Source organism: Benincasa hispida, chromosome 7 (assembly GCF_009727055.1).
Source record: "Benincasa hispida cultivar B227 chromosome 7, ASM972705v1, whole genome shotgun sequence".
Lineage (NCBI taxonomy): Eukaryota > Viridiplantae > Streptophyta > Magnoliopsida > Cucurbitales > Cucurbitaceae > Benincasa > Benincasa hispida.
The window spans coordinates 19,880,964-19,908,929 of NC_052355.1; the positions used below are offsets into that span (position 1 = coordinate 19,880,964).

The 27,966-nt window shown below is 33.8% G+C and overlaps 1 pseudogene; it reads right to left on the reverse strand.

The window, feature by feature from the left end:
• Positions 1–3,026: 3,026 nt before the first annotated feature.
• Positions 3,027–27,940, reverse strand: LOC120081007 (annotated as a pseudogene).
• Between the last annotated feature and the right edge of the window lie 26 nt (positions 27,941–27,966).

Here is a 27,966-nt window from a genome sequence, read left to right on the forward strand (position 1 = left end):
GATTTTCTAGAATCCTTGTCAGTTAGAAAATCAGAGACAGTGTATCATATAAGGATCAAATCCTTAGCTCCATATACTAGCTTGTAGGAGGATGTTCTTAACCGCTATGTAGTGGTCTATCCTTGGATTGGACTAGTACCTATTGAAATTCCCACTGTATAACAAATGTCTGGCCTAATGCAGATCATAGGATACATTAAGCTGTCCATAGCTGAGGCATAAGGAATATGTCTCATATCCTCAACTTCTTGAGCTGTTTTAAGACACCGTTCCTTAGACAAGTAAGGTACCCTACATCATTCCCAATGAGTAGGATATTGTCCAAATAAAGTATTAGAAAAGATATTTTATCTTTGATGATTTTCTTATAGATACAAGGTTCATCATCGTTTTGATCAAAACCAAAAAAAATTGATCACTGTATCAAGCCTAATGTTCCAAGATCTGGATGCTTGTTTTAACCCATAAATGGATTGATTTAGCTTGCAAACTTTTTACTCCTGATCTTGGCTATGAACCCCTCGGGCTAAGACATAAAGATATTCTTTTCAAGATTTTCATTCAGAAAAGCAGTCTTGACTTCCATTTTCCATACTTCATAGTTATAATATGTGACTATGGACAAGAGAATTCTTATAGACTTAAGTATAGTAATAGGGGAAAAAGTTTCTTCATAGTCAACCCCTTCCCTTTGGGCATAAATCTTTATTACAAGTCTAGATTTGAAGGTCTATACCTTTCCAGCTACATCTCTTTTTCTTTTGTAGATCCATTTACACCTATGGATTTCGCCCCTTCAGGTAAATCTACAAGCTCCCATATCGAATTGGAGTACATGGATTCCATTTCAAGGTTCATGGCTTTGATCCATTTTTCTTTGTTTATGTCATTCATCGCTTGTTTGTAGAACAATGGTTCCTCAACACCATCATCTGGTATGACAACCCGAGTTTCAATTAAACTCAAGTAACGGTTAGGTTGTATCACAATCCTCCCACTACTTTAAGGCACTCTCCACAATGAAGAAGGATCTGACCTGAAGTGCTGGCTCCTTCATTAACTTTGGATGAAGGACCAACTTCATCAACAACCCTTATTGCTTCTTTAGTAGCTTCACTTAATACTACTTTACTACGTGGTGATCTCTCATGTGGTATTCCTTAAAAAATGTAGCATTTTTCGATAAAAACGCTTTATTTTCTTGAGGGTCATAGAATAAACCACCTCTCATCTCTTTAAGGTAACTAACAAATTGGCATAATCTTGAACGAGGTTCCAACTTTTTAGGATTTGTCACTAACACATGTGCAGGATAACCCCAAATTCTGAAGTAATGTAAACTCAGTTTATGCCCACTTCATAACTTAAAAGGTGTTTCAGAAACACTCTTCGAGAAAACATTGTTCAAGATGTGAACTGCAACATCCACTATATATCCCCAAAATGAGTAAGGAAATTGAGCATAGCTCATCATAGAACGAACCATATCTAATAAGGTTTTATTTCTCCATTCTGATACACTTTCTACTGAGGTGTATCAGGTGTTGAGATTTAGGATTGAATTCCATGTTATATCAAATAGTTCTGGAATTCTAAATCTATATACTCTCCACCCCGATCAGATCAAAGTGTTTTAATTATTTTACCTAAGAGGTTTACAACTTCAACCTTATACTCTTTGAACTTTTCAAAGCTTCAGATTTATGTTTCATTAGGTATAAGTAACCATACCTCAAATAATTATCAATAAAAGAGATGAAGTATTCATATTCTCCTCTAGCCTTTACATTCATCGGACCACAAAGATCTGAATGTATGAGCTCTAAGGGCTTTTTGGCTTTGTAACCTTTTTTACTAAAAGGTCTTTTAGTCATTTTTCCTTCGAAATAGGATTCACATGGAGGTAATGAATCATCTTCTAACTTGCTTAGAAGTTCATTCTTTACCAATCTCCCGATCCTACTGAGATTTATATGGCCTAATCTCAAATGCCAAAGGTACGTATCATTGTTACTTGGAGAAATTCTTCGCCTTTTAGTTTGAGTATTTGCAATTTTAAACATCTCATGATTGAAAAGTGCTTTTGATTGAGTTGGTCTTAACACATATAAGTTTTCTTCTAGTTTAGCTGAACAAATAATCACACCATTTTTCATATGAACGCTTCATTTGAATTAAAAGAAAAATAGTGTATGATTGTTCAATTAAACAATAAACAGAAACAAGGTTCCTTTTCATCTTGGGAACAATGTATAAGTTTTCTAGAAACAAAAATATATTTCCAAAAGATAACTTAGCAGCTCCAACTGCACGAGCTGAAATGACATCTCCTGTTCCAACCTTAAGCATCATTTCACCCTCTTCTAGCTATTGGAAGGAATAAATTCCCTGTAAAGAAGAACAAACATGATTAATGGCTCTTGAATCAAGTATCCATACATTATGTTCATTTTTCACTAAACAAGTTTCCAGGTCTAGTAAATCATATTTACCTTCCTTCTTTTTCTTCTTCTCAGCAAGGTACTTGGGGAAATTGTGCTTCCAATGACCCTCCACAATATAGTGGGCGCATTTCCCTTTGTCAGCCTTAGCTTTGCCCTTGCCTTCGCTAGCAGCGGCAGCCTCCCCTTCCCTCCTTTCTTTTTCTGGATCCTCTTAGTACTAGAAGTTGAAGGAACAGACTTGATTCCAGAGGATGAACCCTTATAGAAATTTTTAGAATGAGCAACATTTACCTCTCCTTCTACTGGTCTCTTATCTTTCATAAGAGATTGAAAAGTTTGTAACTCATTCAGAAGGGTAGTTAGATTGTACTGTATTTTGTTCATTACCACATTACTGTGGAACTGAAGAAAACTCTTTAGAAGAGATTCCAAAATAAAGGACACCTGACTCTGCTCATCTATGATCACACCGTTTATTTCGAAAACATTCAAATGGACCATCAGGTCAAGAACATGTTCTCTCGTTGATCGACTCTCTTTCATGTGCACATTATAAATATACTTGAGGGCCTCATGCCGGGTCTAAGTGGACGGTTGTCTAAACAGCTCCTGGAGGGACTCCATCATCTGACGTGCAGTCATCATGGCCTTATGCTTCTTGATAAGAACGCCAGACAGACTTGGCAAGATGTAGACTCGAGTCGAGACTTGAGGACATTCCTCTGTCAAGACAAGCTGAAAATCATCAACAACCATAATCGTATTCAAGTTAAATTTCCATATCGCATAGTTTTCACCAGAAAATTTCTCACTTTTGAGCAAAGATATGATTGTGGAAGACATGCTGAAACACATAACAATCAATTGACCTTATAAGTTATCTTTGTCATAACCCATTACTTAATTATCCAATCAATTTAGAAAAAGCACATTTAATCATAGAACCCTAATTAAATTATTGATTTAAGTTTTTGCAACGATACTTCAGAGGTTCAGCGCAACAGCCACCGAAGAGTGATCAACCACTCCTCCCTTGAATTGAGACAATCTCAGCCAATCACCAATACCAAAATAACTCTTTATTCCTATAGTTTTTAGCTACCATTTTTTGGTCAAGGATTCATTAACTGACTAAACTCCTCCTGTAAGTGTGACCCTCCCATTTTTCAGATCCCAGGGGTAGTTTCATAGGTTACCGAAGGGAAAGACAACTGTTGAAGATTAACCTGAGAAACCCTATCCATTGCTAGAGTTTGCACTGTTTTGATCCTTATGATGAGGCTCTCTAAGGGATGGTTGTTCTAGGACGACACGTAGGCGAATCATAGGAATATCATGTTACAACTTAATGGTGGAGACCGTGCGATACGTTGACATACGTCCCTCTCCCACTCAGTATGAGTACTTTTCCCATTCACCTTGTTATTGACCCATGCAAATACTCCCCGAAGGGACGTTACTCCCAGTACAACATGAAGCCCAGCATGGATCTCACGGCGTGAACTCTTAGGGACGTAAGAGCTAAAATTTGATATATTATATATACCAACTTCCTCCCACTAAAGTATTCTAATATTTTATTAGGATTTTATTATACTTAGTTAAAACCTGGCTAATAAATTTATCTAAGTCCTTTACATTTTCTCAATATAACAGTTATATTGAATAATTCAACAATACTTGATTTCATTTGTTAAACTCTTTCAATAAAATCAGTCATTTATTGCATGCTTATAAAATATTTGCCTAATTCACCTTCCAGGTCGGTTTTCAAGTAGAGGTGTTCCGTTTCCATCAGCTTAAATACCCCCTCTAGACATAACCTTCCTTAGACAAAGATCCCTTATGGGCAATTATTTTATAAATTTAATCTTTTATTGAAATTCATTTTAATCCTATTAAAATAAATTTAAAAGATTAACCTATTTCTAATTCTATTAGAAATAACATAAGCTAATTTTAAACAATTTAAAATATTTGAACCTACGTTTGCATGTAATCTAAATGATAGATTTTAATCAATCTCATTAATACTATAACTTTTTAAAAATTAATGAATTATTAAATCTATAAACACATCAAGCATTCACATACATCATTCCACTATTTATTAGAACAATTTTAATATATAATATGATGTATGGACATGGTTAGGTTAATCAAACATCACTAACATAACTTTTATATTATAATGCAGGAGCACGCTAATTCAATCATGCATCTATGAAATATAACTCTTTATATTTAATCATGATGCATGCACATGTTTATCCTAAGGTGGGTATTTTTTTAATCATATGTAATATGAATTCAAAAAATAATTTAAAACATACATCCAATGCATAATTAAATTAAACAGCAAAAATTGGGCCGATTGTGCACCCTAATGCAAAAATTAATCGATTAAATTAATATAAAAAATTACAAAGGAAAATTAGGTTAAAGAAGCAGCCGTCGAGACGTCCCGCATGCGCCGCATCACTCTGTCAATCCTAAGAGTGCTGCAATGCTGCAATAGTAGCGTCCCAATTCTGAGCGACAGAATACTGTTGTCCTCCTCGTTTTTGGCTCCAAACTTGCCCCAAACACTTTCATTTCTTTTCGATCTCTTCAGCAACAATTACTCTATTGATCAACACGGACTTACAGACTCGAAGCAAGAAATAAAATGCCCAAAAATGCAATGTGCCCTTACAATTTAATCTAATTAAAAAGTAACCTGGGCCAAAATTGAAAACATCCAATTTTGCAAACCAACATTCAAACATTCATAATGCAGAATATTAAAGTCCACCTCTAAACGATTCTGTATCGAAAAATACGAAGAAAGAAGGTGCAAGGAATTGGATCTTATACTAATTATAGGGATCATATCCTGCAGTAGAAGCATTGTGTTAGAACGTCTTGCATCCCGTAATTCATTTTTACATTAAACAAAATCATTATACAAAATAGAATATATAAACATGAAAACTAGCATGCTATTGGGGAAAGGATTAGAATGGTTCTTACCTTTGTAGATTCCCCAAGTGCTACGAACAATCCTTTCCAAGGTTTCAACGAACGGATCTCCAAACGGTCTTGATCACGAATAACTCATTGAGTGATCTCGAACACTACCATGAGAATTATCTCATTATTCTTTGGGATTCCAATAGAAGGATAGGTGGTATCCAACTATTGGGAGAGGGAGAAGAGATTAAGGTTTGGAGAGTAGAGAGGATTTATGGCTTAGATAAATTTTGCACAATAACACTAAGGAGCTGTGTATTGTCAAAGTCTCTCTACAATAAGAACGGTGTATTTAGTGTATTCTCGAAGGGCCATGGGGAGGTCTTTATATAGTTAAGGGCCAAACATCTTTCCCAAAATATTTTTCTTTTTTATAATTAATTAAATAACATTTATTTAATTAATTAGCCCATTCAATTAAATAACACTTATTCAATGAATTAGTCCAATTAAATGACACTTATTTAATTTGCACAATTAAATAACATTTATTTAATTTTGATTTGCACAATAATTAAATAACTACTTATACATTAAACCCAATTTAATGTATACATTTAATTATCATACACATCCCATGAATATTTGCAAAACCTCTCTATTAGTTAATTCTTTGTGAATCTAATTCACTTGAATTAATTAATTTGAATCTTATTCAAATATTTCTCTCCAATTTAGTTATAGATCATATCCATAATTAATTATATATTAATGCCATTAATATATAGTTTTCTCAAATTAATTTGAACAATTCAAACTATCCCTTTTAAGTATTCTTCAGTGAGCTAACGAGGGGACCTAGTGGACCTGTAGATCAGAAGCTCCAACTATATGAGATTAATTGGTTAAACTCATTAACCAAGTTAATCAATATTCATTTAACTGTGGGTACACTTCATTAAAGACCCACATCTGCACTCTTCTCACTACAGATATATTTATGTTTCTATATATATAGACCAATACCAGTAAATTAGTCCTTCATGAGTGTTCGTAACTCCAATCGGGTCAAATTACCGTTTTACCCTTGGGTTACCTCTGGCTTCTTAAGTACCAGTGCTCCTCTAATGAACAACCTGTTTATGGTCCAACCAATAAATAGAAACCCCTCTCGGACCAATGAGAGGATACGACCTTTGTTTAAGTCCCTAGAGACACCACTTAAGGGAACACTCATCTACTTGCCCTCAAGGAAGGAAGGAACGAATTCCATCTTGTATTATTATCTTTCCAACTCGACACTCGATCTCATCCCCAAAATGGTAGGCATATTGGGTTGGCGAACTGGCCACCTTCATCCATGAAAATCAAAGGACAATCCCTTGTGAAATGAAGTTCATAATATACTCATGATTAAAAATAAGTCACCTAGGTCATTCTATTGAAATAGAAACCTAACTAGTCAGGTGTTACATTTAATGGTTACTATTTCGCGGTCCAGTATTATTCAAACTCATTACTTAGGATACCCTCACTTGTGTCTCACCTACACGAATATGTTGGATCATTACTTTTGTATCAAATACAAAGTGGTTCGTATCCATAGTGTTACTAGGATAAGGTACCCTGCCTTCTTCCTATACTATAGACCCTTTAGGTTACATCTTGAACATTGATATTTGTATGTCTCCACATACAGTTCAAGACTCATAAGACAACCTTAAATTTTAGTTTATTGGATTTAAGGTTATTAAGACAAAATAGAGAACAATACCAACAATACCATTTATTGATTTAACATCCACAACTCTTTATTGATGACGGTCAATTAATAACATTTACTATTTACGAGTTCTAGGTCATAAAACCCAACAATAACAAACTCCCATTAGACCATGAGATTAGAAAAGTGACTAACACCCATGAGAGCCATGTGCTCATGAAAAACTTTAGGTGCTAAACCTTTAGTCAGTGGATATGCTACCATAGAATTTGTTCCTATGTGTTCTATTGAAATTTTACCATTTTGAACTCTTTCTTTCATAATTGAAAAATTGACGTCTACATGCTTTCACTTCTTATTACTTCTGTTGTTATTAGAATACATCATCTTGACTTATTGTCACAAAATAATTTTAGTGGTATTTCTATGTCATCCACTATCCACATCACAATGAAAAAATTTTGCAATCATATTCCATGATTGGACGCCTCATAACATGTTATAAAATTTGCAACCATGGTAGAAGAAGTGATAAGTGTTTGTTTAACACTTTTTCAAGATACATCTACTCCAGCTCACATGAAGATATAGCCTGAAGTGGATCGCAAAGTGTCTTGGTATCGAGCATAATCGGAATCTGAATACCCAATGATCTTCAAAACTTCTGATCTATGATAAGTTAGCATATAATATTTTGCTCTCTGCAAATACCTTATAACCCGTTTGGCTGCTTTCCAATGATCCATCCCCGGTTTGCTCAAATATATTCCCAACACTCCAATTATGAACGCTATATTTGGACACGTGCATATTTTAGCGTACATTAGACTTCTAACAGTCGATGCATAGGCTACCTTCAAAATCTCCTTAGTCTAGAGTTTAGTCTTGGGGCATTGACCTAAATGAAATTTAACATCTTTAGCATTAGGAGTATCGTCTAGTGCACAATCTTTCATGCCAAATCTAGTAAAAATATTTTCAATGTAATTCTTTTGTGACAATCTTAAAATACTATGAGAACGATCTTGCAATATTTTAATTCCTAATATAAAAGGCATCACCAAGATCTTTTATTTCAAAATTTATTTTGAGAAACCTCTTATAGTGTCATGCAATATACCTACATCATTACTTGCTGTAAGTATATCATCGATATATAATACCAGAAAGATAGATTAACTCTTACTATCTTGTGATATACACAGTCTTCCATTATATTCACCTCAAAATCAAATGAGGTAATTACTTCATGGAATTAATTAAATCACATAAATATTAAGTGCGTATAAACAAGAGGCTTGCTTGAGACCATAAATGGATTTCTTCAATTTTCGCATCATAGACTTTGAATTACCAAAAACAAAGTTTTCTAGTTACACCATATAAATCGTCTCATAAATGTTTCCATCTAACACGTCTCTGAATTTTATGTTTAAAGATGTGACTTAAATGCTTGTGCCATAAAATAGAAAAATTCTCATTTAATTTATGCTTTGTACCACATGAATTAGATAACACAGGATCTTGTTAAACGAAGCAAAAGAATCAAGTATGTATAGATTATAAATTAAAGAATTGGTACCAATAAGCTTAGAATTTTGAAAGAGAGTAACTTTATTATTTTCAAAAGAACAAGAAAAACCAAATTTACCCAAACTAGATATAGAAACTAAATTTAATCGAAATGACAGTGCAACAAAAATATCATTCAAATCGAAATAACAACCAGTTTTCAAAAGTAATCTAAAATTTCCAATGGCTTCAACTAAAACTGCTTTACCATCGCCCATATAGATGAATCTTTCAGCGTCACTTGGCAGTCAACTCCACATGTAACCCTGCATATATATACTTATGTGAGTAGTAGCACTAAAATCTATCCACCAAGTATCTATAGGTACAGAAGTTAAATTAGCTTCAGAACAAACTAAAGTAAGAAGTTTACCCTTCTTTACACACCATTTAGCATATTTGGGACAGTCTTTCTTGAAGCGACTTTTTGTTTGCATACAAAACAAGGATTTTCAATAATCGGCTTCTTATTCTTATTCTGCTGAGATGTCTTTTCTACAGCACCCATAGATTTCTTTTTCTTATCACGAGAGCCAGTTGCCAAGTGAGCAGCACTTTATGTCTTTTCTCTCTTAATCCTATCTTTTTTCTGCACATATTGTGAGATAAGCTTATTAATACTCAATTTATCCTTTTGAGTATTATAGCTTATCTTAAATTGAGTGAATTGTGCAAAAAGAGAGATAAGTACCAAATGTATTTGTAAATTTTCATTTATCTCGAGAAAAAGTGTCTTTAACTTTCCAGCGAGATTGGACATTTCCATAATATACTCTCTTATGATTCCATTGCCTTTATACCTTATGGAAGCCAAAGAAGTCAAAAGACTACTTGCTTCCTCTTTTTCATTTTTAGAAAATATTTCTCAATTTGAGTAAAGAACTTATTAGAATTTTCGCTCTCCACAATAGAACCACAGAAATACTCCAAAACGAAGTGCTGAATGATTATCAGACACATGCGATTTGACTGTTCCCACTTCTCAATATTAGCATATTGACTGTTCTTCTACCATTTAATGCACGAAAGTTTTCCAAGGAGGCTTCATCCTCTGTCTCGGACCATTCTACTTCTGGTTTGAGTTCCTTCTCACCTTTTGCATTAGTAATTTTTGGGTGAGTTCAGCCAACAAGAACAGACTTCCTCTGGCATTTCAGGCTCTAATACCAACTGTAACGACCCGACCTTTCAAGTACTTAGACAAGGGCCATTATGACATAATGCACATTCTCATTCAAATATTTTGACCGTCATAACGTAAATATAGTGAAAAAATGAATAACCATTTTAAGCCGAAATATTATAAATCCAATAACCAAAACATTTAGTTGGGATCCCAATTAAAACATTTACAAGGAAAATGATCCAAAGCAAATCAGTGAAAAACATGTCATCTGACAACATGCTCAAATGAAAGGAACAAAAACCATAAAAAAGAAAAAAAAAATAGAACAGGTGCGAAATGGTTTTCTAGTTTCTTGTATGGCTCTATCATGAGTCCTGTCTGTCCCTCGCCAGTCCATTCCTGTCATTGCATGAAAGAAAAATATAGAAGAGGAAAGGATGAGTATAACAATACCCAGTAAGTGACCCATTACTGGGCCCTCTAGGTTACCTTTTAGCAAGTTTATCTATGCATCAATGTACACCCATTTCATTTCAGTCGTAGTGATCTTGAAAGGTCACCTATCAGTTATAAACGTGATCCTGAAGGAACACACATCAGTTGTAATGTATAACTCGAAGGTATATAAATCAGTCGTAAACATGAACCCTAAGGAACATGCATCAGTCATAGATTTAAAATCCCACCTTAGGATAAACATGTTTCATGCATCCTTTTAATATAAGTGTCATATTATGGTTGCATGATTAATTAAGCATACTCATGCATCATACTAGAATATAACTATTATATAGTATGATAGAATATAGCTATTTCATTAGTAATAATATAATTGTTATATTGTTTAATGAAAATGAATATGTATGTTTATTTTCATGGATGATAATTAAAAACATTATTATTATTGGATGAAAACAAATTTTGCATCGAGCATGACGTTACTTAGATAAATATAATAGTTATATTTGATCAATGTCATTACATGCAAATTATAGGTTTTTAATAATTTCATTATTTTATAATGGTTATAAGTTTAATGAACTAGATAATAATATATAATCAAGAGTTGCATGTAAACATGGGTCCAAATTAATTTTAAATGGTTTAAGATTGATTAATCTAGACTTATATTAAAGGTATTTCTTATATGATTAAAAATAGGTTAATCTTTTAATTTGTTTAAATAGAATTAAAATGAATTCTATAAAAGATTAATAAAATAATGGCCTATAAGGGATCTTTGTCAAGGAACGCTCTGTTTAGGTTGGGGTATTTAAGCTGACTTAAACGGAACACCCCTACCTGGGAAGACTTGAGAGGTGAATTAGGCGAGTATTTTATAAGCATGCAATAAAATAGTTTTATTTATTAAAGAGTTTAATAAATAAAATCACATTTTTTTAAAATATTCAATATAAATGCTATATTGAGAAAAATAATAAGGACTTAGTTAAATAATTAGCTGAATTTTTCTAAGTTAATAAAACCAATTTTTAAAACACTTAGTGGGAGGAAAAAAATGTATATAATATGTTATTTTTCCACTCACGTTCTCCCTAAAAGTTCACAATGTGAAATTCATGCTCGGTCTCCTAGTGCCCTGGGCGCACCCTCCCTTAAGAAGGTGCATAGGTCAATGTCAAGGTGAATGGAGAAAGTGCTTATAGTAAGTGGGAGAAGGACGTGTGACAACACATTCTGTGGTCTCTTTCATTGGTTTGAAATGTTTTTTCCATGCTTGGCCTTGTGGTGCCCTGGAAGCATCCCCTTAGGAAGGTGTTTGCATGAGAAAGAGACATAACAAACTCCAGAAATGGATAAGATCACTATAATCAATTGCACCAATTACGTTCTACCCTAAGACAAATTAGTTGGGGTGAGATTATAGGGCTGAAAATGAAGGGTTACACTTATTAGAAAACATTAAGTTAGTTAATAATTTGTAGATCAAATCTATGGTAATTAAACATTATAGGTAAGAGTCATTCTGGTATAATATTTGATTGAGAATGTTTTAATTTAGTGAATGAGTAATTTTTCGTCTCGAGGTGACATTTATTCTAAATCACTGAAGTATCACTGCAAAATAAAATGACGTTGGGATTTATTATTTCTTTTGCTAAACTGATTGGATTAAAACGATTTTTTGCATATCTAATATAAATAATTATTAGCATTGTTTAAATCATGAGTAGTGCAATTATTTCTTTTCTTGGCTCCAATAAATTAACTAGGGAAAACTATGCAACATGGAAAAATATGATTAACACCGTCCTCGTCATCGACAACCTCAAATTCGTCCTAATAGAGGAATGTTCTCTAGTTTCTGGACCCAATGCTTCATAAAACGTTTGTGAAGCCTATGAAAAATATACTAAGGCCAATGATAAGCCCCGAGACTATATTTTGGCAAGCTTAATTTAAGTCTTGACAAAAAATCATGAGCTCATGATCACTGCACACGAGAGATGAAGTCATTGTGTGAGATGTTCGGCCAACCAGCTACACATCTCAAGCATGGTGCTCTGAAGTTCATCTTCAATGCCTGGATGAATGAGGGATCGTCTGTTAGGGAACATGTCCTTAACATGATGGTCCACTTCAATATCGCTAAGATGAATAGAGCTGTCATAAACGAGTTCAACCAAGTAAGCTTTATTTTCAAAACTCTTTGGAAGAGTTATCTTCAGTTCTGTAGCAATGTTGTCATGAACAAGATTGAATATAATCTTACCATCCTTCTCAGCGAGCAGACTTATGAGTCCTTGATGAAAATCAAAAGATGACACTAGGAGGCAAATGTTGCCAATTCCTCAAAAAATTTCCACAGGGGTTCTACCTCTGGGACTAAGTCTGCGCCTTCTTCCATTGGCTCTAAGAAATGGAAGAAGAAAAAGAAAGGTGGTAAGGGGAAGAATAAAGTTATTCCACCTATTGCTGTCCACAAAGGCATAAAGGTCAAAGCTGCAAAGGGAACCAATTTTCATTGCAACTAGGATGGCACTGGAAATGTAATTGCTCAAAGTACTTAGTCGAAAAGAATTAGGAAAAAGAAGGTAAATTTGATTTACTGGTTCTAGAAACGTGTTTATTGGAAAATGATAATAATGACTGGATACTGATAGCTCTAAAAAAAGCTATAATTCCTAGCTTAACTCAAGCTCGTTAGTAGATTTTTAATGTTAATTATCCTATTTTGTAGGTATCAAGCAACTAAGAGGTAGAACTGAGCGTTTGGAGCCAAATGAGGTTAATTTGAAGCAATTTGGAGGTAATTTGAGCATTTGGGCTTCAAAGGAGTAAAAATGACCAAACTACCCCTGACATAAGCATCGCAATGCTCATCATGCCTAAAGCTGTCGTTGTCCCAATGCTGAGAGGTAGTAGTTGAATATACAGGGCAAAGTCGTAAAGTTTTCGCTAGCGTTGCAACGCTACAGGTTTTTACGAAGTCTCTAGCCATCCACACACGCGCCTTTTGTGCAATCCAGCGTCACGTTAGTGTTGCACTGGCCATCCAACGCTTGAGGTCTTTTGCATAATAGCATCGCAACACTATCCCTAGCATTGTGACACTCCAACTATTTTCTATATACACCTCTCTTCGTTTTTAGGTCAAATAGTGTTGAATTTTATGAAGGCCAAGGAGGGGCCTGGTTTTCTTCTTCCTCCATATATTTTCAGCATCAATAGGTAGGTTTATTGATTTTATTTTGGATTGTAAGATTGGATTGGATCGCCTCTTGAATTTTTCTATGAATTTTTTAGGTAATTTCCATCTACTTCTTGGATTAAAAATTCTTTGCTTATTTCCTGAGTTTTTGGGTTTAATTAGTATTTTCAAATCTAAATTTATGTGTTATTTGAATCCTCTTTAATTTCTAAGAGCATGTTTATGTTGATGACTTTTCACTCATTAGCATGATAAGCTATGATTCTTAGTTTTGTCACAATCACTATGATTCTTAGTTTTGTCACAATCTTGCATCAATATATTGTTTTAATGTATTTTTGCATAAGAATGTGTAGCTAAGGTCACCTAAGTAGCATTAGCTAATTGTGCATTTGATGGCTATTCCTAGGACATGAATTGTTAGGTTCGAAGATAAAATTGATTAATAAAATGGATTTCTTGACAATTAATTGACACAATTAAATCCTAAATTGTAATGCATGTGTTCTTAGTTCTATATGGCCACTATCGAACCCAATAGAATTTAGAAGCATGTAGATTAGTTAGGGTATTGGTTTTCCGACCTTAATTAATAATTAGGACGCTTTTTTGGCTAGAGTCTTGCTAGTTATCTGCCACTCTAAAGGCTAGTTAGATCAAATCAAGCAAGTAATAGTGCATGCATAATTCGATTGCATTATTAATTTGCAAAAGACGATGATAGAAATTGCACTGGATGTCTATCTTGATCTAAGAACTAGATATACCAATCCTTATTTACATTTATCCCTTGCAATTTAATTTCTCGCATGTTTTTCCATTCTATCAAACAAACCAAATCATCGTTTTTACTGCTTTCCACAGTCAAGTTTACCTTAAGAGAGATTTAATTTTTGGCCTCTCTATGATTCAACCTCGTTCTTACTGCTTATGCTACCTAGTAGTATAAGTAGTAGTTCGGTGATTTATAAATATTCTTTTCATTGGGTCTGGGGTTTATTAACGACGTAAATTTCTGGCTTGAACAAAATGGCGCTGTTGTCGGGGAGCCACTAACCATTTTCGTACTTCTTTAAGGAAACTAGTTCCTGGAAGCAGCTAGAGGTTGGAGAGATGACTCTACGAGTTGGAATAGGGGAGGTCGTCTCGGCGGTTGTATTTGGGAGTTTAATGTTATTTTTAAATTCAAAGTTTATATTGTTAGACAATTTTTACTATGTTTCTAATTTTAAGAGGAACCTAATTTCAATTTCACGTTTGTTAGAATATTCCTATAATATATCATTTATACATAATAAAGCGTTTGTCTCAAAAAATGGTGTTGATATATATTCTACAACAAATGAAAGTAACTTATATGTATTAAGGATATCAGTATCTAAGATGCTCCGTAATGTTGAAATGTTCAATACTGCAATGACACAAAACAAAAGAAGAAAGGTTTCTCCAAAAGAAAATACTCATCTTTGGCATCTAAGACTAGGTCATATTAATCTCAATACGATTGAGAGGTTGGTTAAGAATGGAATGCACTAGTTAGAAGAAAATTATTTACCAGTAAGTGAATCTTATCTAGAAGGAAAAATGACAAAACGACATTTTTCTAGAAAAGGTTATAGAGCCAAAGAACCCTTGAAGCTTATACATTCAGACATTTGTGGTTCAATGAGTGTTAAAGAAAGAGGGGGGTTTGAATACTTCATCACTTTTACTGGCGATTGTTCTAGATGTGTGTATGTTTACCTAATGCAACATAAATCTGATACATTTGAAAAGTTGAAGGAGTATAAGGCTGAATTTGAGAATTTATTGGGTAAAAAGATAAAAACACTTCGATCAGATCGAGGTGGAGAATACATAGATATAGGTTTCCATAACTATATGATAGAACATGGAATCACATCTCAACTCTCAATATCCGGTACACCTCAACAAAATGGTATATCAGAAAGGAGAAACAAAACCCTGTTAGACATGGTTCAATCCATGATGAGTTATGCTTCTCTACCTATCTCATTATGGGGTTATGTAGTGGAGACTGCAACATATTTTTTGAACCAAGTTCCGTCAAAGAGTGTTTTTGAAATGCCTTTTGAATAATGGAGAGGTCGTAAAAGTAGTTTACGACATCTCAAGATTTAGGGGTGTCTAGCAGATATGCTTGTGGCAAACCCGAAGAAATTGGAACCACGTTCAAAATTATACCTCTTTGTAGGCTACTCCAAAGAAACGAAAGGTGGTCACTTTTATGATCCAAAAAAGAATAAAGTGTTTGTATTTATAAATGCAACATTCTTAGAGGAAGACCACATTAGAGAACATAGACGAAAAAGTAAAATCGTATTAAATAAACTTACCAAAGAAACCATTGAAACTTCAACAAGAGTTGTTGAAGAGGGAAGCACTTCAACAAGGGTTGTTGATATTGCTTCATCCAATTAATCACATCCTACTCAAGAGTTAAGGAAGCATCGATGTAGTGAGAGGATTGTAACCTAACCTACTTGCTATTTGGATTTGATAGAAACTCAAGATGTCATACAAGATGATGACATTGAGGATCCATTGACCTACAAACAAGCAATGGGTGATGTGGACAAGGATGAGTGGATTAAAGTCATCAATCTAGAAATGGTGTCTATGTACTTCAATTTTTTCTAGCAAGTTGTAGATAAACCTAATGGGGTTAAACCTATAGGTTGCAAGTGGATCTATTAGAGAAAAAGAGGTGATGGAAAGGTGCAAACCTTTAAGGCGAGATTAGTAGTCAAGGGTTATACTCAGGTTGAGGGAGTGGACTGAGAAAACTTTATCGCCTGCTACTATGCTAAAATTTATCCATATTCTCTTGTCCACTACCATATATTTTGACTATGAAATATGGCAAATGGATGTTAAGACTGCCTTTTTGAATGGTAATTTTGATGAGATAATCTACATGTCTCAGCAAGAAGGATTCATTGAACAAAGTCAAGAGTAACAGGTTTGCAAGCTAAATCGGTCCATTTATGGATTGAAAAAAGCATCTCGATCTTGGTTTAATGCTACGATCAAATCTTATGGCTTTGATCATATTGATGAACCTTGTGTTTACAAGAAGATCATCAACAATTCAGTAGCTTTCTTAGTGTTGTATGCAGATGATATCCTATTTAATGGGAATGATGTAGGTTTTCTGACCAAAATTAAGAAATGGCCAGCTGCTCAGTTCCAAATGAAATATTTGGGTAAAGCATAGTTTGTTTTAGGGATCCAAATCATTAGGTATCATAAGAACAAGTCACTAGTACTGTCTCAAGTATCGTATATTGACAAAATGCTTATTATGTATTTGATGAAAATTTCAATAAAGGTTTATTACCTTCTAGGCATAGAATTATTTTGTCTAAGGAAAAATGTCCTAAAATACCTCAAGAAGTTGAGAAAATTAGACGAATTCCTTGTGCATCTGCAGTAGGTAGCCTTATGTATGGCATGTTGTGTACTAGGCCCGACATCTGCCATACAGTGGGATTGGTTAGTAGATATCAATTGATCTAGAATTTGATTACTGGACAATGGTTAAAACTGTTCTCAAGTATCTTAGGAGAACGAGAAACTATATGCTTGTGTATGATGCTAAAGATTTGATCCTTACAGAATATATTGACTCTGATTTTCAGACTGGTAAGGATTCTAGGAAATCCACATCAAGAGCAGTGTTCACTCTGAATATAGAGGCTATAGTATGGCATAACATTAAACAAGGATGCATTGTTGATTCCTCTATAGAGACAGAATATGTAGCTGCTAAAAAAGCTATTTGGCTCAGAAAATTTTTGTCAGATTTGGAGGTCATTCCAAATATGACCTTGCTCATCACCCTTTATTGTGATAATAGTGGTGTTGTGGTAAATTCCAAGGAGCCTCAAAGTCACAAACGAGGAAAACATATTGAGCGCAAATATCATATCTTTAGGGAGATTGTGCAATGAGGAGATGTAATTATCACAAATATTGCTTTAGAGCACAATTTTGCTGATCCATTTACAAAGGTTCTCACGGCTAAAGATTTTTTTAGGGTCATCTGGAAAGTTTAGGTCTACGGGATATGAGTCATCTAATTTATGGAAAGTGAGAGATTTTATTGGGTATATTGTATGTCGTAGTTTATTGTATTGTATTTGATATTTTACATCCTACTCGTTTTAGGACAAGTGGGAGAATGTTGGATTTGGTGTCCTAAATCTAATATAACTTGTATTTTGTAAAAACAAATTATATATTTAATAAAATAAGAGGTATTTTATTAATATTCAAACTGCATTAATTCAATCCAATAAACTAAGATCCTAGGTTATGTGATGTTACTTAAACAGCATGTGGTAGACATAAAAGTGGTTCATATTTAAGTTATAACCTAAAAGGTCTACAGTAAATGGATAAGGTTGGGTGCCTTATCTTGGTAACATTGCGAATATGACCTACTTTGTAACTGTTAAACGAGTTGTAAATGTTACAGACAATATGAGTCATAATGTTCATGTGGAGACATGTGAGTGGGGGTATCTTGTATAAAGAGTTTATACAAGACCGGACTGCAAAATGATTGATTTCTCTTTATAACACCGTTACTTAAAGAAACCAACATTTCAGTAGGATGACCATAGTTAATTTGACCTTAATCCTGAGTGAGTTGTGAACTCCTGTCTATGAGGGCAATCCTTTGATCTGTATGGGTGAGAGTGACCAAGTTAGCCGACTCAACAAGCTTATCATTTTAGAGATTTGTCTGAGTAGGGAGTTGGGAACACATCTACATAAGAAGGAATTCACTCCTTTCTAATTATAGGAAAAGTAGATAAATTGGTCCCTTAACAGTTGATTTCGGGTCTTGAACAATGAAAACCCAACCTCTCACTGGCCCGAGGGGTGTTAGTTTATAGTTGGACTATAAACTGCTTGTTCACCAGAGGAATCAGTGGTACTTAAGAAGTTGGATGTAACTACAGAAGTAAAACGATATTTTGACCCAGTTGTAGTTATGATCAATTTGTTAAGGATCGACTCACTGTTGATTGGTTATATCCATGGATATAGAAATATATTTGTAGTGTGTAGCTATTGTTCTTTAGTTGAGTGATTGGTAGTCAATGAATATTGATTAATTTAATTAAAGAATTTAATTAATTAATCTCATACCATTGAAACTTCTAATATTCAGGTTCATAAGATCCCCCTATTAGTTCGCTAAGGATAGTAATGAGGAATGATTTGAATTATTCAAATTACATAAAGGAATTCTATATTAATATGATTAATATATAGTGTATTATGATACATTATAGAATATGGATAATTATAGATATGATCTATAATCCAAATTAAATAAGAGAGATATGTTTGAATGAGATTCAAATATTAAACTCATATAAATGGAATTTATATAGAATTATAGAATAAGAGAGATGTATGCATATAAATATGTGATATTTATATGTTAATTAATTAACCCTATATTAAATATAATTTATTATATAGTTATTTAAGTTATACGTTAATTGATTAATTAATGGTTAATTAATTAATTAACAAATGATGGAGAATGTATACTAGTAAAAATGTGTGATATTTAATTAACTGTATATTAAATATGATTTAATTGATAGTTATTTGATTTAAATGTTTATTGATTAATTAATAGTTAATTAATCAATTAAAAAATGATGGAAAGTGGGAAAAACTTAGAGAGGGATTACCCTCTCTCTATAAATATATCATTATAACTCATTTAGGGTAAGGGTTTTATTTTGTGAAAAGAAAACTTATCCTCCACTCTCATATTTCTCTCTATTCTCTCAAGAATATTCCATCTACCTTCATTCCCTCTTCCAAGGTATTAGAGCCTATACATCTAGCTCCTTGGAATCATAGAGCATAACGGGGAAGCTATTACAGTGCATCTTTGTCGTTGAGAGATTCAAATTTGTTCATGTGCAAAGGAGAGGAAATCGTGAAGAAAGGGGAATATTCAAGGATGAGTTTTCTTCTTCCATTTCTTCTCTTCTTATTCATTAGAATCATGGTTAGGTTTATTTAATTTTTATCCTATTTTGTGTGAATTAGTTCAATGTTTTTATGTTTTATAGAATCTATTTTCAAAATGTAAGGTGATCACACGCTTCTGTGGGAACCTGATTCTCTTTAAATTGGGCCGCTAACCGCTGCTTCACATCAGTTGGTAGATCTACGTCATTCCCAATTAGTAAGATATCACCTACTACAATAATAGGAAAACTACTGAACTGTTGATGATTTTCTTATAAACACAAGGCTCATCAACACATTGATTAAAGCTATAAGGTTTGATCATAGTATCAAATCTTATATTCCAAGATCGAGATGTCTGTTTCAGTCATAAATAGACTGATTAAGCTTGCAAATTTTTTACTCTTGAACTTGGGAAATGAATCTCTTATGTATTACATAAATATAGTCTCCTCAAGTTTTCAATTCAAAAAGGTAGTCTTTATGTCTATTTACCAAATTTCATAGTCATAATATGCGGCAATGGACAGAAGTATCCAGATAGACTTTAACATGGCAACATGTGAAAAAGTTTTCTCATTTTCAACTCCTTCAACCTGGGTATAACCCTTTGCCACCAGTCTTGCCTTAAAAATTTGGACCTTACAATTTGCACCCCTTTTTCTCTTGTAGATCCACTTGCAAGCTATAGGTTTAATCTCATCAAGTTGATCTACAAGATTCCAATTTGAATTGAAGTACATAGACTTCATTTCGAGATCCATTCATCTTTGTCCTCATCCTCCATTTCTTGTTTATAGGATAATGGATCCTCAACGTCGCCATCTAATTTGACAGTTAGGGATTTTGTTAATCCCATATAACGAATAGGTAGGTTCGCAACCCTTCCACTACGTCGAGGCTCCCTCAACGGTTGAGGTGGATGTGTTCGACTAGATGAACTGACATCAACAACTCTTGTTGATGTACTAGGCTCTTCAACAACTCTTGTTGAAGATTCAATAGTTTCGATGGGAAAAATTGTTTAACACTATTTTATTGCATGGCTTATGCTCCCTGATGTGGTCCTCTTCTAAAAATGTAACGTTTTCGACACAAACACTTTATCTTTAGAATCATAAAGTAACCACCTCTTGTTCTCTTGGGGTAGCCTACAAATAAGCATAGTTTAGAATGAGGTTTAAATTTCTTAGGATTAGCCTCAAGCACATGTACTAGGAAACCCCACATTCTAAAATAGCGTAAACTACCTTTACGACCATTCGTTAGTTCCAAAGGTGTTTCAGAAACACTTTTGGATGGAATGTAGTTCAAAATATAAGTTGCAGTCTGTACTGCATAACCCCAAAATGAATTAGGTAAATGAGCATAACTCATAGTAGACCAAACCATGTCCAACAAAGTTCGATTTCTCCTCTCTGATACACTATTATACTGAGATGTAGCAGGTGCTGAGTGTTGGGATAAAATTCCATGTTCTATTAAATAGTCATGGAATTTTAAATCCATATACTCTCCACCTCGATTAGTTCGAAATGTCTTAATTTTTTTACCTAATATATTCCTAACTTCAGCCTTATACTCTTTGAACTTTTCAAGAGCTTTAGGTTTGTGTTACATTAGGTAAACATACCCATACCTAGAATAATCATTTATAAAAGAGATGAAATTTTCAAACCCTCTTCTTGCATTAACATTCACTAGACCACAGAGGTCTGAATGTACAAGTTCCAAGGGTTCTTTGGCTCTATGACCTTTTCTAGTAAAAGGTCTTTTAGTCATTTTTCCTTTAAGGCATGACTCACATATTGGTAAAGAACTTTCTTCTTACTCACATAGAAGTCCATTCTTAACCAACCTCATAATCCTATTGAGATTTATGTGACCTAATCTTAGGTGCCAAAGTTTGGCATTTTCTTTAGGAGAAACTTTTTGTCTTTTATTTTGAGTTACTACAGTTCTAAACATTTCAATATTAAAAAGGGTCTTAGATACTAACGGCCTTAGCACATAAAGGCCACTTTCTAAGTTTGCTGAACAAATAAAAGCACCATTCTTGTAAACAAAGCTTTATTTACATTAAAATTAATAGAATAGTTTTATTCAAGCAGACATTTTATAGGAATCAGGTTCCTCTTTAAATCAGAAACCACACATACATTATCTAATAATAAATAGGTTATTTGTAAAAGTATATAGAGGCCTCCCATTGCTACAACTGAAACTAATTGCCCAATTCCCACACGAAGTGCTACATGAACCTCACAGCGTGAACATCTTGGAACGTGAAAATTAAAATCAAAACATCACATTTGATTATATGGTGAACAACTTCCACTATTCACCAAAATCTTGATTCATGTAAACACTTTCTGAATGGAGGTCACTCCCAGGGTGACACGAAGTGAAACATGAATTTTGATCGTGAACTCTTAGGGACGCGAGAGATAAAAATAATCATATCATATATGTATATTAATCTCTCACTGAAGCATTCTAACATATCATATACGTTATTTTATTCTCACTGAAGTGTTATAATAGCATACATATATGTTATTAAACTCCCACTGAAGTTTTCTAACGATAAACTGGGTATACACTTTCTTAGGCTTGTTCCGGCTAATTAAACAACCTAAGTCTAGGTTTTATATCCAAGTATGACGTTTATATTTGGATTTAACCTATGATGTTTAGGTGATAAACCAGTTTTACAACCTCACACCGCTCACGTATTACTCATAAAACCGTTTAACAACACTCAATAATTTAGCCATAATCCCCAGGTAGGAGGTGTTCCGTAAACCGTCAACTTAAATACCTTCAGGCTTAGACATGATTATATATCGATTGAGTTTGTAACCCTTGTTTTACAAGTTTAACGACTTATTTTAACTATTTAAAACAAGTGGTTAACCTACGTGAGCATGCAACTATTATTTGTTATGGATTTTAAATGTCTAACCCAATTTTATAAAAACTTACAAAATTTTAGACATGCTAAACATCCACAATATACATCAAAGGCATTCAATATTTAATATAACACTTATATTAAATAAAAGAAACCCTAAACATGCATGCTACATATTATAACATTTTATAACATACTTTCAATGCATGTAACATACTTTCTATGGTGAGATTTTAAATCTACATGACATACCTTATGAACATACAAGATTTATTTAATTATAACATACATCACATGTATAAATAATTAAACACATACTGATATGGTTTTAGTTTTGGCATTTTCAAACAAACAAAGTGATAAGCTCCCGCGAAGCTTGTTGGATGCAAAGCTAGAGGTCCTTCTAGGATCCTTGCAAACACTCAAAAGAAAGCTACCTAGATCGAACTTAGAATCCATGATGGTCACTCTTAGATCCTAAGACGACTCACTCCAGAATTAACTTGATCAAGATTAATTCAATGAATTGATTTAAATATCAAATCTAAAGTAAGATTTGAAAGAAAAAGACAACACCAAAGGGTTGAATAAGCACAAGCTTTTTATTTTCAATAATATGAGTTTTGAAGAACATTACAAGCTATTTTATAGGCCAAATGATCGTGAATAGACCAAGAAACTCAAAAGTCATTCAAATACAATTAATTGTAAATTGTAGAAAATAACACCTAGAAACTTGAAACTTAATTGCATACTAAATTATAAGTCAAAATGCAAAACTAGGAATGTAAAAAGTCTTCAAATTGCCTTAAATATCCCCTTTAGAAGGCGGCAAAGTAGTTATGCACGTTTTACAAGGTTTGACATCACATTTCCCTATGCAGTGCACACTTGACAGCATTGTCTTCACAAAATCTGCACACTTTTCTTGACCACTGTGTCATCTTCCAAACTATAGGAATTTTCTCGTACCATCTTCATGCCATTCTCTTCTTGATTCATTGAACTAACATTATATAAAACTTTGGTCTCAAAATTATTTTTCGGTTCTTGTGAATTTGCTAGGTTTTGAAGATGTAGTGTGAATGCCTCTTGAATCTTCTTTGCCTTGCTCCTTGTAATTGGTCCTTTAGGTACATGCAATGGTTCAACGGTTGAATTCACATCATCTCCCCTTTCTTTAAAAGGATTTATCCTCAAATTAATATCTTCATTCCCTACATCAAAAGGAGTCAAATTAGCCACATTGAAAGTAGAACTTACATTGTACTCACCTCGAAGATCCAATTTGTAGGCATTATCATCGATTCGCTCTATCACTTGAAATGGACCATCTCCTCTTGGTTGAATTTTAGACACCCATTGATCTAGAAACCTTTCTTTTTGTAGATGAACCCAAACCCAATCACCGGGTTTAAAATCATTTTCTTTCTCCCTTTGTTCTTGCTATTGACAAGCTTTTGATTATTCTTTTCAATCCTTTCTTTGACTTCTTTATGCAATTTTTTTTTATGTATTCTTCTCTTGAAACATCTGCATCACTAGTAAACATATTAGGTGGCAAGGGTGACAAATCTAACAGAGTTAATGGATTAAAGCCATACACAACCTCAAAAGGTGAACAATGAGTGGTGCTATGTATTGCTCTATTGTAAGCAAACTCTACAAAAGGTAGAGTATCCTCCCAAGACTTGAGATTTTTAGACATTAATGACCTAAGCAAAGTTCCTAATGTTCTATTAACCACCTCAGTTTGCCCATTGGTTTGTGGGTGACAAGTTGTTGAAAACAAAAGCTTAGTTCTCAATTTACCCCACAAAACTTTCCAAAAATGACTTAAAAATTTTGCATCTCTATCACTAACAATGGTCTTAGGAATTCCATGCAATCTAACCACTTCCCTAATGAAAAGATTAGCTACGTTAGTAGCATCATCTATTTTATTACATGGTATGAAATGTGCCATTTTACTAAACCTATCAACTACCACAAAAATGCTATCATGATGTCTCCTAGTCTTTGGTAATCCTAAAACAAAATCCATGCTAATGTCAACCCAAGGTTCACTAGAAACATCTAAAGGTGTGTAAAGACCATGTGGTTGTATCTTAGACTTAGCCTCCTTACATTTATAGTTTGCACACTTTATGCACATCCTTTCTCATTTTCAACCAATAAAAATGTTCAGCCAACATGTTATATGTTTTAAATTTCCCAAAATGGCCCATTAATTCTCCCCCATGAGCTTCCTTCACAAGCAACTCTCGAATGGAATACTTAGGAATAGAAAGTTTTCCTTTCCTAAAAAGAATTTCATCAAACACAATATAATCATTCACGTTTTTCCCTTCTAAACATTGAATATACATGAAATTAAGATGTCTATATTTTGTACAAATCAATCATGTGTTTAAAACCAAGAATTTTTTGCACTAAGGGAAGAAAACAATGCATACCTTCTTGATAATGCATCAACCACCACATTATCCTTACCTTTCTTGTAATGAATGACATATAGAAATGTCTCAATGAACTCTACCCATTTAGCATGCCTTTTGTTCAACTTTTTTTTGGCTTTTAAGGTGCTTTAAACTTTCATGATCTGTATGGATGACAAACTCTTTTGGCCACAAGTAATGTTGCCAAACTTGCAAAGCCCTTACAAGTGCATGTAATTCCTTATCATATGTGGGGTAGCTAAGTTGTGCTCCATTTAACTTCTCACTAAAGAACATAATTGGCCTCTTTTCTTGCATCAAAACAGCTCTAATCCCTATCCCACTTGCATCACATTCAATTTCAAAAGATTGGTCAAAGTTAGGTAAAGCAAGACAATGTGCATTAGTCAATTTATCCTTCAATTCATTGAATGCATTTTCTTGCTTTTCTTTCCATTCAAATTTCACATTCTTTTTAATAAGTTCATTCAATGGTGAGGCTATGCTACTGAAATCTTTAATAAACCTTCTATAAAAACTAGCCAAACCATGAAAAGATCTCACCTCGGTTGCATTGGTGGGTGTTGGCCACTCTCGAATAGCTTTGACCTTTTCTTCATCAACTTTCACCCCATCCTTTCCAACAATGAATCCTAAGAAATTGACTTGGTCTAGACAAAAACTATACTTTTTGAAATTGACATAAAGCTTTTCTTCTCTAAGTTTAAGCAAAATTGTCTTGACATGTAACATATGTTCATTCAAATTTTTAGAGTAAACAAGAATATCATCAAAGTATACCAGAATAAATTTTCCAATGTATTCTCTCAAAACATGATTCATTAGCCTCATAAAAGTACTTGGTGCATTGGTAAGACCAAATGACATAACAAGCCACTCATAAAGGCCAAATTTTGTTTTGAAAGCTGTTTTTCACTCATCTCTCACATGCATTCAAATTGGATGGTAACCACTTTTAAGATCAATTTTTGAAAACAAGTTTGCACCATTTAATTCATCTAGCATGTCATCTAATCTAGAAATAGGATGTCGATACTTTACCATTATTTTGTTGATGGCTCGACAATCAACACACATCCTCCATGTTCCATTTTTCTTGGGCACTAAAATGATTGGAACTGAACAAGGACTCATGCTTTCTCGAACATAACCTTTATCCATGAGTTCTTCCACTTGCCTTTGAATTTCCTTGGTCTCGATTGGATTGGTCTTGTAGGCTGCCATATTTGGAAGCATTGCCCCGGGTATGAAGTCAATTTTCTGCTCAATTCCTCTTAAAGGAGGTAGACCCATAGATGCATCTTCATATGGAAACATGTCATTAAATTCCTGCAAAAGAGATTTTAAAGCACTAAGCAAACCATCACTAGAGTTAGGTTCATTTACTAAACACATTCCTTTGCACATAAGTACAAAGTTTGGTGCTTCGAATGAAAACATATTCTTTTCCCCGTTTCTCATAACCAAACTCACACTCTTTCTTTTTTTCCTCAAAATCACTCTTTTTTCTCTCTTGGTTTTCACTCACCTTTTGCCCCTCAGTTTTCTTCCTTTTTTTGTTCTTCTCCTTTAACTTACTTTCTTCTCTCCTCTCTTGATCCTCAAATTCTTTTCTTTTCTTTTCTAATTTCACTTGATCGCATTGTATTTCATATGGAGATAATGGAAGCAAAGTAAACTTCTTCCCATTCAAAGTAAATGTGTACTTGTTCAACACACCATCATATGTGACTTTTCTATCATATTGCCAAAGTTGACCCAATAACATATCACCCACATGCATAGGTACTACATCGCAAAGAACCTTACCCTTATATCTTTCCAAAGTAAAAGAAATAAGAACTTGGGAGTTTACCTTCAATTCTCCTTTTTTTTGTTAATCATTGAAGTTTATATGGTTTTGGATGTGGATGAGTAGTGAGCTGGAGTCTTTTTACAAGAAAACTACTTACTACATTTGTGCAACTTCCACTATCAATCACCAAGCTACATGGGATTCCTTCAAGCAAGCACCTTGTGTGAAATAAGTTCTCCCTTTGATCTTCAACTTTCTCCTCCTTGATCTACACATTAAGTACTCTTCTTGTAACTAAGGATATGGAGTTACCTTTTTCAATGTACTCATCATCAAAGGCTTTGGATTCTTCCTCAAGGCTACCACCTCCTTGTTCATCACATTCATCTTCTGAATCAATAATTCCATTTCTTATGACCATGACTTCTTTATTGACACAATCTTTGCTCATGTGCCCAAATCCTTTGCACTTCCAACATTGAATGGAACTAGATTTCTCTCTTTCCCCCTTTGAAGCTTCATTCTTTTTAGTATAGGTGCTCCCGGCTTCCACTCTTTTAGGAGCCACAAACTTCCCTTTTGCTTCACCGCTATTCACAAAACCATCCTTGTTCCAAAGATTAGAATTTGAAAAAGTATTAGCTTTAGAATTATACCTCTTGAAATGTTCCTTTTCTTCTCTCAATTGTTTTTCAATTTTGATTTCATAATGATACATATCTTCCAAGTATAGTTGTGGATATCTATCAACGATATGACCAATTTCTCAATTTAAACCTCCAAGGAATCTAGACATGGTGTCTTCTTCTTCTTCTCGAATATTTGCTCTTTCTATCAAAGTTTCTATCTTTTGATAATATTCAACTACACTTTTTGTTCCATGCCTCAAAACTTGCAATTTAGTTTTCAAATCTCTTTCATAATGTTTTGGAACATACCTCTTTCTCATGGCTTCTTTAAGTTCTTCCCAAGTTTCAATGGGATCCTCCTCTTTCCTCCTTCTCTCGGATTTGAGATGTTGATACCAATTTTCCGCACGGTTAGTGAATTCGGCAACGGCAAGTCTCATCTTCTTATTCTCACTGAAGGTGTTGCAATCAAACACATGTTCTATCTTCCTTTTCAATTCCAAGTATGCCTCCACATCCAACGTTCCACAAAATGGTGGAATTTTGAGCTTGACTCCACTATCTCTATCTTCATAGATTCTTTCTCCTCGTCTAGGGTGCATATTATTTCTTCCTCTTCCTCTCATGTTTCCTCTTCCTCCAATTTTTCTTT